Genomic DNA, 13,048 nt, shown 5'->3' with positions numbered 1-13,048 from the left:
TACTATAAAAGCACCATTAAAATGTACATTTGTATTGCATCACTGAGGCAGAGCATCAAAGGATACACACTAGAGTTTTACTTCACTGACTTTAATATAGGCATTGCTATATCCTGGCTGCACTAGGACTATCTCTTTATGACTTTGCCTTTACTATCCAAATATATACATGAAGTGCTAGAAGTTATTTCAGTGGACTGCACTGAAGAACAGCATTCTTATAAAAATAGTAGAGGATAATGCGTATTTGACTGGATAATTACCTACACAATTATGAATAAGGGTGCAATTGTGAAAACTAAAAAATTAGACTTAACATTTACCAGTGCTGGCTTTCATAGTAGGGCCAAAATGGAAATCTTCTGTTCCAAAGTGCAAATCTATGCAGTCTGGATTAAACAACATAGTTAATCAATAGCTGATGGCGGTAGTTGTGTGGACTCACTGAAAGAAAAGGACAAAAGCACCATTTTGGAAACATATTACACATCTGCTGTTGTGCACATAACATTGAAAATCAGGAAATATACCATCAAATCTGCCTTCTCTTATGGGAAAAAATTTGAACCAGGCTTTTCAAGCACACAATATCTCTGATATGCACTGCAGTGCTGCATCCTGAAATGCCCAAGTTCTTTTCAGTAGAATTTCCTACAAAATTGGAGCCTGTGTGATCATTCATTTTGTATTCACCTGTGTATTCATTCCAACAATTTCTTAATGATATTTCCAACCAGCTTCTAACACTGGTAGAACTGTGAAAGATAGCTGAATTCCTCCTCTTTTCCTGAAAATAGACAGATGGGTAGAGATGCTATCAGAGTCCTGGCTCTGAGAAAACTTGCCGTTGTGAGTTCAAGACATGAGAGAAGCCTCATGGGAGAAAGCCCTTATATAAACACCCGAATGATGGGAAAAGCTTTGCCTGGGGCTCACATCCTCTCAGATAGTGAAAGTCAATCACCCATGAGACAAAAAACCATAGGAAACCAGGCTTCATTAGTTCTGCTGCCACAAAATTACTTGTTTAACAAAATGGCTATTCCAGGATTTTTGACGGAAAGCACTGTACTGTAGGCATGTGCAAGTCTGGATTTCTTTTTTTTTTTTCCTTTTTCACTAAGTGCTTCTGTTTATTAAACTCTAAATTGTGTACCTAACTCACCAAAAAACAGAGCCTCACTGCTGTAATAGGAAGACAATTAAAATACTGACCTATGAAGCATACAACATGAGAGTTGAACGAATGTTTGAGCAACAAAATCATGACAAAAGTCTACTGAGAACAACAAAGAATGAACAGTTTAAACTACTTGCCTACTTTGCCAACAAAGTGATGCCTGATTTTTAACAAGTAAATCTTTAGCAGAACATGGAGGGAAAAAAAAAAAGCCCAAAATCAAGCTATTCAGAATTTTCTTTTCTGCAGTATATTGTGTCCTAAACTTTCAACAGGGGTTTTGCATGCCAAAACATCTGAAACAAGATTTATTATCAGAGAAAATTTTGAAAAGACAGTTAAAAAACGCAAGTCTAGCTTGACATCTCATAGCTGGTCAACTCAGAAATGAGGCATACAAAATCCTTGGTGATTTTATTTTTAATCATGGGTTGTGTGTACACTTTTTTGCTTCTTGGAGTTCTCACTCTGGGAGAGAAGGAAGTTTAGTCACAAAAGTCCCTCCGTATTCTTGACGGTAGGCACTCTTCAAACATCAAAGCAAGTTAAAAAAACTGTAATAATCTGCCCATCAAATTCTGGATTTCACAAATACCCTCCACACCCTGGAAATCTTTTGTTATTGTGATTGTACCAGCATTCACAAAAACAACCTAGAGACTTTGACCAGGGTCAAGGAATTGAATCTTCTGGGTTCCGAAAAAGTAAGGCTCAGCAGCTATCTTCCCTGGTGGTCTGTTAGTGTGGATTTAAACTGGTTTACATTTTTCAGGTCTGCTTCAGGAAGCAGGCAGGCTACAGACTTCAAAAAAAAACCCAACAACTGAAGTGCACCTCAAACCAAGTGGCCAACAACCATAAGCCTCACCAGGCTCTGGCTCAAAAGCCTCAGAAAACAGGGAGGTGAAGGTGGCCACAGTCCCGTATACGAAATATGTACATTGGTATGGACAGACATCCATCCACTGCTCTGAAAAGCTTGAAGGATTTATTCATTCTCTCACACCCTTCCTACTTTTTCATCCTGTCTTTTCAAAAAAAAGTATAGTTTGTAAAGGGTTGCAGTCACACAGATATGGATCAGACAGTTTAGTCCCTTGTCTGTATTGTTCCCAGTTAACAGGATGACAGCAAAACACTTCTTAGCTGTAGCCAGATCAAAACTTCTGTAGAATAATATTTTCTCTATCCTTCTTAAGCCCCACTTAAATCGACTTTTCCCCTTTACTGTTTTGTTTAAGTCCTCCTTTTTTTCCCCCCTGTCTCTTTCTTAAGTAAAGTCCTCATGATCTTTCTCTTTGCACCTTAAAAGTTGATTCAGTTTGCTACCTCCTTCCTTCACTTTCTGTGACATTAGAACCATTTTCAGCTTATTTCCCTACCATGGGACCCGCTTTATATGTCTTTGTACAACTTCTTCATATCTGATCTTCAGTTCTGTCCATCCAGGTTTTATGTGACTGGAGCAACAACAGAATGCAGGAGGTAACCAAGCATCAGACAAGCTAGGAGAAACACTGGTGTTGGGAAGAAAATGAACATACTCTAAAGAAAGAAATACCTGCTTATTTTTTTTAGCTTGGCATGTCATAACTATTCTCTGCCTCACATAATGGTCTGCCCTGGGGAGCAAGTTCCCATGTCCTGGGCAGAGCTGACTGCTATCACTCCAATTAAATGCAATTTTGCATTTAATGGAGATGTTTAGATAGGGGATTTTAACCTGGGTCTCTTGAATCCCAGACAATTACTGATTCTCAGATGATATATACATACCTCTCTTCAGTGTTTTCGGATGATTCATCAAGCCATTTTGTAATTATTTGACATTCTTTTCTTATTTTAGTATCTTTGGTGAATTTCACTGATATGTTCCCTAATCAGTCTTTGCCTGTAACTCAGTGGTTGAGTCACCATTCCTGGAGATATTTAAAAGATGTGCAGACATGGCACTTAGTGACATGGATTAGGTGGACATGATAGTATTAGGCTGACCGTTGGACTCGATCTTAAGGGTCTTTTCCAACCTAAATGATTCTATGATTCTAAATGGTTACTTAACACCAGAACCCTCACCAGCTAAACTCTGTGGCACCTAAGCATCATTACCCTAAGGCCCTCCACTATTTTTTAAACCATGTTGATGCACACATTTAAGCTGATTTCAAAATTTGTATACTTCATATTCCATGGTCCTCCACTGATTTAGTCATTATGTAAAAATAACAGTCAGACGTGATGAGGTCTGTTGGTGACATAAACAAGGGCTACGACTGGAATGGAAATATCTATATGTAGGCACATGTTCATTGGGAAGAGAAATGATCTGTAAGAGTCAGGCATCCTGGGAAACACAAATTAAGGGGGTAAATGCTCCAATGCAGATATCTGATCCTGCACATTCCAGGCTATCTGGGACCTTGATCCTCTGACTCCTGCCCCCACCCCCGCTTATATCTCTGTAAATAACATTTCTGAATATGAACCACCCTGCATCTGGCACAGGACTGCTTATGCCAAGCTGACTACACCCTTCCCCCGGGGGCATAAGGTCATGAATCACGATAAACACAGCAGTATAGGAATTTCACACCTTATAAAATGATTGTTTACAAGTAATAGCAATGATTACTCCAAAACATGCCAGTAAAAAAAGGGGAAAAAAGTTAATTAGATATGCAGACACAGTAATTAGGCTGTAGCCACTACCAGTTATCTCATTACCCAGCAGTCTAAGTCTTCCTTTACTCTTCTGCTGCTTTTTCTCCAAGGAAGCTTAACCCCCTGCAATCCTACCAAGAGGAGAAACATCATTTAAATACCCTGACCCTGCAGCACAAAACCCTAATTCAGTTCCTTTCCTTGCTCCCCAGGAAGAAACAAGCCAAGGGGGTGCCTTGCAGGGTATATTCATTTTGCTTACTAGCTTAAGACCAGTCAGACTTGGAGACTATCCAAACTGTTCAGTCTCGTAGCCCTCCCATATGCAATTGCTCCAAGCATAATCCACCCCACTGGGAGCAGGCTGTCAGAAGACATCCAGCACTCGTGAGCCTGTGTGTCCTTTCGATGTGTGTCATGGATGGCCAGCCACACAGAAACACCAGAGGCACCATCTGGGAAGAGGTGAAGAGCCACTTCCCCAGCCCCCCTGTCCCAGCCAAGCAGAAATCAAGGGCAGATGACCTGTGGCACATACCGCCAGTGCACAGAAGTAGCTGCTCAGTCACATTTCCAGCCTGGGCTGCCACTTCTCAGCTGAGATGCAAGGACCCTGGTCTAACCAAAAACCTGCTGTGGCATTCCCAGGCTACAGTTTGCGTTTCCTTCCACTCCAGTCTAGCTGCAAGTACCACCATAGTTAAAGTGCAAAGCCAACTGTTTTCTATCTCCCCATACAGCTGTTCACCCCCAATGTGGGGTCACAAATAATACACAAACTCCTTGTAGCCCTGCAAGTGTGCCTGCACCACACACTGAAGTACAGCAGTTCTCACTGTTGTGCAATCAGCTGTGTGACGTTGGACAGGGTATGTTCTACATGCCACAGACAAATTTCTCTCACTCTTAGTCTTTTGGCAACAAAGATTACTTACAGGCTCAGGCTTTCTACATTTAGAAAAATTCTCTTTAAAGCTGAAAACTCCACACAGGGACTTTCCAGACCCTTCAGAGCTATTGGAAACAGCAAGAGCATGTGTCCTCCTCCACTCTCACCAGTGAGATATCCAGGAGTTCCTTTGGACTCATCTTAAAAATACCCAGAGCATAAAAATAAGTTGTGCCTGAAGGTCAGTTAAAATGCAGTCTTGCAAACGGTGTTGAAAGTGCCCTGCTAGACACAGCTGAGAGTAGGGGCTGGGATTTATTTCCCAACACCTTCCATATAGCTCAGTCAGTACTTATGCCGATGGCAAGGGGAAGCCAGGGAAGGATTCCAGAGGGTCAAATACTGCAGATCTCTTCCTTTCTGTGTAGGGACTGACATGGTGGCAGCGTGCCTACAACAACAAGGTCCTGCTCCATGACCAGGGATCCATAAAACTGGGTCACAGAAAACAACAGCTACCCCTTCCCTTGCCATTCAGCCACAGGATGGGTCCAGCTGCTGTTGAATTTACAGGTTCTCTGCAAGGAAGACTGCTATGGCCTGGCTGCCCCACCAGTGCTGTCATCTGTAGCTGGAATATAGCACAAGGGGGACTGCAAGCATGCATGAATTTCAGATTTCTATTTCTTCCTGCAAATTAAACCCTTTTACAGTTATATTTCTCTAAAGATATTCTGGGCATTAGTATTTGTTCGGCACAGCTGTGAGAGGCTTCTTTGACTTCATATAGAAGTTACATCTGCTATATTCACCATCTGTTATATTCACAGGAAAGTGAAATATATAAAAATAACATTAAGGTGGAGATAGCAACTGATTAAATGAAAGCAGAAGATTAAAATCCTTGTTCTGGGGCAGAAGAAAATAATTACTTTTAGTGGTTGCTGCTCACTAGCAAATTTGATTATTTTATGGTTCCCATCTCTTCACCCTTTCCTGTTTAATTATTCTCCCTTATCAGTCATTTAGAGCCTAAGGACCTTCAAGACTGGCTTAAATCAGTCTTGTCCTCTTTTATGTTTTCTTGTCAAGACCACTGTTATCTACTACTTCTTCCATCTGTGGCTTATTTGTTCTGCCAAGGCAACAAGCTTCTCTTTGTCAGCTCCCCAAGGTCGCCTCTGGGACATCTTCCATATGTGTAACTATATCCAAAACCAATGACTCTAAGGTCACCTGCAAAGCCCTTTGCCTTTTACACGGCCTTACCTCACATCTCCTCTACCCGCTCACAGAAAATCACAGTAACTTGTACATAAAATGAATGTGCTAAAACCTCTGCCTATTTGGCAGTCCTTGGACTGTGGTTTTCCTGGAGGAGGAACTGTATTCTTCAGCTATGTCTAGACTGGTCAAACTAATAGTGTCTGAGCACAGGCCCACCACAGTCACCCATCTTGCTGAATTGGTATCATGGGCTTTGCATGGTTTTGGCTTAGGCCAGCTCACTCTCTGCCAAGCATTACGTGGACACTGTTCAAGTCTGGACATTAGGATGGGCCAGGGCCCGTTCCCAATAGGCCGACGGGTTCAATGTTGTCTGGGGGAGAAAAGTGTTTAGCTGTATGGACGTGAGCTCTGTCATGTCAGCATGGAGCAGGCTGATGTCCTACTAAATGTTACTGTAAAATCGCAGTCCTTGCAACAGGGACTGCCTGAGGTGTGGGGTGTGTGCAGTGCCCATGCCCCTGGGGATCTCAGCCATGGCTGAGATCTCAGCTTCTGCCTGAACCTCAGTAACTAAACAATGGCTGTGTTTTTCCCTTTCTAAGATTTTATGAGTGCATATGAAAGCGCATACAAAAATTTTTGCCTTCTTTTTTTCCTCACATTACTTGAGCACCCCTTTCTTAAGGTACAGCGACACCTCACTTAACACTGTAAGAAGAACCAATTCAATCTCCCTTTCATTTGAGAGAAGCCAAGAGGAAGGATCAGAAGTCTCTGGACTCGTATTCCCCTTGAGCCATCTGAATTACTTTTGCTGACTCAAGGGTTAACAGGGAGTGGCCAAGTCTGCCAGGGGCTTTCTTTTGAAAGGTGCCTGTGAACCCTTCAGGTTTCTCTTAAGAGACCATGCTGGAGCAGTGAGAGCTGGAGAGAGCCTGACTCTAGAAGAGCTATGCTGCAGGAGAAAGGAGGGTCCTCACAGACTCTCAAAGAACATCTTGAAGACAGGGCAGCTGTAAACAAGTTGCAACAGGGAAGGTTAATGTGTGAGGTGGTGACTTAAGGTAAGGAAGAGGCAACAGAACCAGCGGCTGCAGAACTTGCAATACTCAGAGGGCATCACCATGGCTCCGGAGGGAGCAGGGTGTCAAAGAGCCCCTTGGTGTGATTGCAGGTAAAGCTGTTATTCCCTCAGGTAAGGCCTCTCTCTAAGGCCAGGGAAGAGAAGGAAAGATCAATAGGAACCTGGGAGGTTGTCATCTGTCTCTTATGAGGCCTCAGAAAGGAGGCAAAAGCCACAAGTAAGAAAGGAGCAAACAAAAGCAAGAACATTTGTGCATGTCCTCTGCTGTCAACAAAACACGCTTTGATGCCATTCTCAGGCCAAGCATCAGGTGCTGGAAGGCAAAGGAAAAGACTGATGCTTGGTGGAGTGGTCATCTTGTTCCTTGCACGCCTCTGAAAATAGCACATGGAGCTTTTGCTGCTATTTTGTTTTACAGACAATAAAACCAAATAGGGACAAGGAGAGTGTGTGTATATTCTTATCTAGATTCTGTTTTTAAATGAGGAAAAATTAGAAGAGTAATTAAAATATCTCTTAACTGGGATTCCTAGTCACAGCCTTGCTACATCATCCTTTCCAACTCCTGGCACGGAACTGAGCTCCGGCATCTTCCAAATACCATTTCCCTCCCACCCCATGACTACAATACAGTCAATATTTAGGAGATAGATTTACAAAACAATTTTATATCCATGCCCTCATTCTGCCACAATTAAACACCATTTCCCGAGTTGTGCTGAGATCACTGATGGTATCAAGTGCAAACAGGACAATAAATTATAAAGACATATTAGCATCATTTGCCTTTAAAAGGAACAAAAGCACACACATAAATGCACTCACACATACGCAATTTTGCCGAGCATTAAAGACAAAGTTATTTTTAAGCTTCTGTCAAATAGATGCATGACTGCCATGAAGATGTTTATATGTTTAAAATGTCTAATATTATTTCAGATCTCTTCCTCTTAAATCTCTACTTTTTATTTTTAATTATTTTTCCAATCAAATTTTGAAATATTCACAAAGGCTAAACACATTTAAGCTTGCAGAGAAGCACATTTAAGGTCTGATAACATTTTGCTTACGTCAGTTTGAAGAGTCACTACTTTTTCAGGGACGCTGCTCTTACTACTGTGCTGGCATCCACCCTGATAAATCTACACACACGAGTAGCTTTCCTCCATCGCATCCAACAAGAATATGCAAACAAGTTAGGCTCGCATGCAGAACAAGTTGTGAAGGCTACTGTAGGGGCTCCAGTTTAGGAAGCATTCTTTACATTACCAGTCCTGAAGTGAGCAGAAAGGCTGTTTCTCAGGGGTTTCTCAGGGGAAGTTCATGGCCTCTGCATTTGAGAGATCAGAATAACACTGCTGCTCCATTCCTGAAGTGCTGATGCAATATTTTCACTAGAACTCTCGCAGAGAAAGTCCGAAGGAAAAAAACCCCTAGATTAAATTTCAGTGACAATAAATCAAAGTATGAATGCTTATAACAACTCAAATGCAATTGCTTTTCTGCATAGATATTACTTTGCCATCCCATAATACAAAACCCATTTGTTTTCGCTGATGCAGAACCTTGTTGTAGAAATGTCATTGCAGCAAGAAGCAGCATCAGGGAGGATATCAGGTTTTCCTTTGGATTTAAGTCTTGGAAGGTGGACATGACATATCCGCACTGATCCAAAACACTCACAGGCAGTGTGTGACAACATATGCCAGTTGTGTTCACTGTTGTCACAGCAAGCTACCTTCACTGCCTTACCAGTACTTTCACAAGGAAGTAGACCTGTACGAAAAAAAAGTTTGCAATGCAAAATATTTTCTAGGATGAACATATCCAGAAAATGTCCAGAAAAGATCTAAACACATAAAAGGAATCTACACATAAAAGGAATTTTATGTGTATATATATTTTTTTTTATGGTTTTAAGAAACTAATTTGTCGTGTCCTTCCATGGTTCCTTGGCTCAGCTCCCCAAGCCTCCACATGCAGCAAACCAACCACTCAGCTGAAGGCATTGCCAGCAAAACAACATAGGGTTCAACTGCTTTTAGACAAAAATTGCAAACCTTTCCTCTTAAAAACCAACCCCGCCATGGTAAGAGTGACATTCACAAAACTGACATCTCTTTCACTCAGTTAAACCTCATGAAAATAATAAAACCTTAATCAAAAACTCTGAAATTTTGCCTCAAGCAGAATGCTCGAAAGAGCTGAAATCCAAAGATTCCCCGATATCCACAGGAGATTTGATTACAGTCAGCAACGTTATGCAACAGGCGCTCAAATGCTGCAGTAATGGGTGGGAGCATTCACGTGCAGGATGGATAAACACTGAGAAGCAGAGTCCCAGACATGTCACCTCCTGCAGCAGAACATCCCAGAATGCTTTGGTTTCCCTCGAGGTGGAGAGAGGGCCGCTGCAAACAAGAGAAGTGTGTGTGTGTATTTGTGTGTCCTTGCACACATATACGTATGAGTGGTCCACAGCATCTGAGGTAAGTTAGGTAGTTGGTGTCACTCAATCGAAGGCACAAAACTCTTGGTATTATCCGGGAGAGTGAGGCACTCACGAGAGTACAATAGACACAGGATGTGTCAAGCAAACAGGCTAAGCAAAGGCTTAACCTCAGAAGATAGAATCTTTCTCCAAGATGTTCAGGAAACCTGGAAAAATCCTACTGACCTCAGTGTCAATCCTCCTGATTAATAGCTTGTGAAAAGTCTGCTATAGTCCTGATTAGGAACATCTCAGAATCTGAATCATATTTGACAGCTGTTTCTGCAGTAAAACAGTATGTGCAGCCAGAAGCGAGTATCTCGCTGCCTGTGCCATTCTGAATGGTGTCACAACACTGCGCATTCTCAGTATTATCACTGTTTCATTTCATTTTATGGACCTCCCTTCTCAAACTGTTTCCATAGGCCATTTCCTCTTTTTTTTCCTCCCCCCATTGATTTATAATCCAGAACTCAATTTGGAGTTCTATTTGAAACTGCATAAATTATTCTACATCGATACTCTTGAACTTGCTTTGTTCACTTATCAGCTTTCTTAGAGATTACTACAGCAGTAAAAGCCCTTGTGAAGTAGAGACCAAATTCAAGACATACTTCAGCTACAAATAAACCTCTGCCTAGCATGGTAGTAAGTTAGTTACACAGTTACAGATTACAAAAATTATCTGGTTCCAGTAGCTTGCCAAGTTTATGAACTACTTGCCTGTTTTTCACTTGCAAACAGAAAATGTAGACTGGTTGAGGCTGTGTTCACTACGCCTAGGTTTTAGGACTGCACAGAATTTACAGTCAAATTACAAGTCTCTAAGAAAAGGAGGTGATAGCACTGACAACAGCAAAACCTGAGCTGTGCAAGATCGACTACTACGAATAAAACAAATCGAAAAATTGTAGGTATGGCTGGAGCGTTCCCTCAGATCATATGGCCTGTTAAAAGCCTTACAGTAGACTGCCGTTTGTGCCTAAAGTTTGGTTCTTTTAATTTTGGGCTATTGCCAAGCTGTGACTTACCTTTGCTCTCCAGCTGCTTCTGTTACTTCTGGTTGGTCTGCCATCTCTCTCTGGCAACGTAGTAGTTTGGTCTGGTTATTTATTGCTCAGTCCTCTGCTCAAGGAGACTTGTGCCTTCCTGCCAGATGAATAGAGCTAATCTTTTTTTCCTTGTTTCAGCAGTTCCACAGGGACCATCATCACCGTCTCTGGGCTGCTGTTCTCCCTCCACAGTCTCAGTTCTGTGCAAAGGCTTATGGTGCTCTTAAACCCCCTTAAACATAAAGTTACTTGCCCTCTGTCTCATCCCCAAGGGGCTCAGCCAAGGCAGAGGGAAAAACATCCTTCCACTCCAGGTAACTCTCATCTCACAACAAATTACATTTTTCATGTTGCTGCTAGCTACTTTCTATGCTAATTGCAACCTTAAGGTCCTTCTTAGCATCTTTCCTACCAAGAATGCATAGAGAAACCTTAAAGAAGTGGGGAAGAGAGATTACAGGGAGAGGAGGAAGGGGCACTACTACTGGAAAGGGACAAAATGAAATTGCTGTGGGACAGAAGCACACAAAGCCCTATAAAAATTGCGGCTGTTTTTACAGGGACCAAAGGTCACAAAATTGGCAGAGAGTTGAGAGATCACATAAAGATGGGCAAGTCAACTCCATGCCAGAGGAGCTGGAGAGAGAAACACAAAGGTGGTTTCCATGATTGCAGGATCACCATTCTAGCAAACATAAACTGAAAATGAAGCAGGACAAGAGGCTTGGGGGTGGATGAAATGATTGCACTTAACACAGAAAGAATATGATGCTCATTTAGAGATGACAGTTGAAAAGAGCTGAAGTGTAGGGGTTAATTTCTGAATGTGACTTGCAAAATGCTTCACTTCAGCAGTGATGTCATTAATAGGCTAACTTGTAGTTTTGAAGATTTTCATCCCACTGTTAATCCCGGCTTTCTATTGCGTGGCTCTTGGCTGGTATTCTTTGCCTGGTTCATTACACTGATTTTTGGCCAAGAACTCTTGTAGTTGACTCACAGTTCACTGAGGTTTAAAATAAATAGGAAAAAAAAAAATGGGGGAGGAGGGATATGTGACATCACTGGTGATTAAAAGGTTCTTGGTGTGTCCTGAGAAAACACTCAGATCAGAGTAAACTGGAAACAGAAAAATGGACTTTCATACTTAGGTCAACTTGGAAAACAGTTCTATACAGAAAGCTGAGTTAATTATCCCAGATTTTTGATCCCACCCTGTTTGTGTAGAGACTCAATTTAGGTTTACATCAGTATTAGTGGGTTAAATTTGTAATAGGTCTTTTATCTACCCCAGCACAGAAGGGCAGTGACTCAATTACTTGACTTGTCCCTATCCGACATCCTTGTCTTGCTCAGTGAAGCCAGCCTGAATCCACAAACTTACTTTTCCTGCCTTAACAATCAAATCAAAAGTGTGAAAGAAGTGAAAGGGCAAATACTATAGAAATAGTAAAACAAACAAACAAAAAGCCTAACAAGACTGCTGTTGTTCTCTGGGGTTTTTGTTTGTTTAAAGATCAGAAACAAATCTACTTAAGATACAGTATATATTATAAACTGCTCTTAAGAGTAAGGGCGTCTCCATTTTCAGTAAGGAATTCTAACCTAACATGCTGCCAAGGGTTATCAATTTTAAACTCATTTGCTAAAAACCAAATACAGTCACTAATAATGATTAGACCTTGGTCTTTGAAGGATGTTAATAGTTAAAAAAAGAACCTTCTGCTACTACGTTCAGCCTATAAAGGATTACTCTTTTATTAGTGTAGCTGAGGGATTAGTAGAAATGTTTGTCTAATGAATGCAGCTACTATATTTGAGCACATGCCTGAATAAACTATTTGTGGACTGAAACCTATCTATTTATAAGTACTTCTGAATGGTGCAAAAGCTACACTGCATAACAGTAAATATTTTATTGCCATTCATATTGACAAATTCACCTCATTAGCTTTCAGAAATAAACTGGCAATCACCTAAAATGTACAGGATGGACTTTCCTACATCAGGCCTGATTTGCTTATAACTTTTTAGTGCAAAAAAAGGAAGTGTTACTGGTTTGGCAGTTCTCAGCGTGGGATAGGCACATTCTTTATGTGCACTTGTGTACATAAAACATCTTCAGAAATGCAAATTAAAGCACTTCTTGAAGTAAGTGCTATCCAGGTCTGTCTTAATTCAAGGTAACCATCAATATTCCACTCTGTTCATTCTTCAGCCCTAATACAATGTCAATTCTATTACTATCTGAATTTAAAATGCTTCATAAATGGATGAAATCAGTTTTGTAGTGGCAGACATCAATGGAAATCACTTATGTGAATAAAGAAAAAGAAAACTACATAGGTTAAAATATATCTGTTTACATATTTTTAAACCTAACCAGTAGACCAGCAATAAAAAGCTCTCTGGAAAACTGAGTTGAAACAAAGAGAGCAGGAAGTTCAGAGTTAAGGCAGAC

The sequence above is a fragment of the Strix uralensis genome, chromosome 3 (assembly GCF_047716275.1).
Source record: "Strix uralensis isolate ZFMK-TIS-50842 chromosome 3, bStrUra1, whole genome shotgun sequence".
Classification (NCBI taxonomy): domain Eukaryota; kingdom Metazoa; phylum Chordata; class Aves; order Strigiformes; family Strigidae; genus Strix; species Strix uralensis.
This window is presented reverse-complemented; position numbering follows the sequence as displayed.